Raw genomic sequence first — 1649 nt, 5'->3', positions numbered from 1 at the left:
AAGAAAAATTATAATTTATTTGCCCACATAAGACTAAATCTGGCCTTGGTAGGGAGAAAAAAACTAACATTCTCTAAATGTTTTACAATAAGAAATAACTGAATATCTTATATATAAAATTAAAGAACAAATGCAAGCTGATCAATAAACCATTAATTCATTCAACAAATATTTACTGAACACTGATGATATGTGATCTACGCAGTAAGAATAGGCAATAAACAAAACAAAATCCTGGAGCTTTCACTTCAGGAAGATAGAGTAGATGCACTTTTCCCTACTTCTCCGACTAAGTAATAACTAAAAACCCTGAACAACTCTGGGAGGCTTAGGCAGGAGGATCACTTGAGTCCAGGAGTTTGAGGTTGCAGTGAGCTATGATGATGTCACTGCACTCTAGCCTGGGTGACAGGCAAGACTGTCTTAAAAAAAAAAAGTTACATATAAAACAAACAAAAGAACATGCTGAAAGGTAGAGAGAAGATTAGGGGCCTCAGGGCTTGATGAATGACATGATGGTGAATTTCCTGGGTTTTCTTTTTACCTCATAAATTCCAGATTTGAAGATGAAAAAGCCATCTACCAGAAACATGACCCGATTATATGGACTACATAGTGGACTACAAGAAAGTTACTCCAAATATAACAAAGTAGACAGAGTGAAAATAAAAGGATAGAAAAAGCTATATCATACAAACATTAATGAAAAGTAAGCTATGTTAGTATTTGATAAAAGTCGATTTCAGAGCAAAAAAAATTACAAGGGACAGAAAGAGATATACAATAGTAAAGGGTAAATCCACCAAAACGACACAGCAATTATAAATGCATATATATCAAACAACAAAGCTGTAAAATATATGAAGCAGGATCTGACAGAACTGAAAAAAGAAACAGACAAACTCCAAGTTGAAGAATTTAACACCCCTCTCTCAACAATAGAACAACTAGACAGAAAATCAGAGAGTACAGAAGAACTCAACAATACCATTAACCAACAGAAGAGAAATGGTATTTATAGAACACTCCAACAATAGCAAAATACACATTCTTTTGAAGTACCCACAGAATATATAGCAATAATTGACCATAGTCTGGGCCATAAAACAAACATCAGAAAATTTTAGGCTGGGCACATTGGCTCATGCTTATAATCCTAGCACACTGGGAGGCTGAGGAGGGAGGACTGCTTGAGCTCAGGAGTTCAAGACCAGTCTGAACAAGAGCAAGACTCCCTACTAAAAATAGAAAAAATTAGCCGGGCATCATAGCGCATGCCTATAGTATAGTCCCAGCTGCTCAGGAGGCTAAGGCAGGAGGATCGCCTGAGCCCAGGAGTTTGAGGTTGCGGTGAGCTATGATAAGGCCACTGCATTCTAGCCAGGGCAACAGAGCGAGACTCTGTCTCAAAAAAATTTTTTTTACAAACTGAAATAATATATAGTATGTTCAATGATCACAAGAGAATCAAGCTAAAAATCAATAAAATAAAAGGAAAATTCCCAAACACTTGGAAACTAAAATAAACACTTCAAAATAATCATAGATAAAAGAGGAAATCTCAAGGGAAATTAAATTACAGAGAAATAAATGAAAATACACATATCAAATTTTGTGGGACACAGTTAAAGAAATGCTCAGAGAGAAAT

At 35.5% G+C, this 1649-nt stretch overlaps 1 protein-coding gene across 1 annotated transcript in view; it reads right to left on the bottom strand.

The window, feature by feature from the left end:
- GIGYF2 (GRB10 interacting GYF protein 2) overlaps positions 1 to 1649 on the bottom strand; it is a 126991-nt gene that overhangs the window by 54499 nt on the left and 70843 nt on the right. The gene's annotated exons all lie outside the window — the stretch shown is intronic.

This window comes from Propithecus coquereli, unplaced genomic scaffold, assembly GCF_000956105.1.
Source record: "Propithecus coquereli isolate 6110/MARCELLA unplaced genomic scaffold, Pcoq_1.0 Scaffold605, whole genome shotgun sequence".
NCBI classification, from domain to species: domain Eukaryota; kingdom Metazoa; phylum Chordata; class Mammalia; order Primates; family Indriidae; genus Propithecus; species Propithecus coquereli.
Note: the sequence above shows the minus strand (reverse complement) of the source record. Positions and strands in the feature narration are given on the sequence as shown.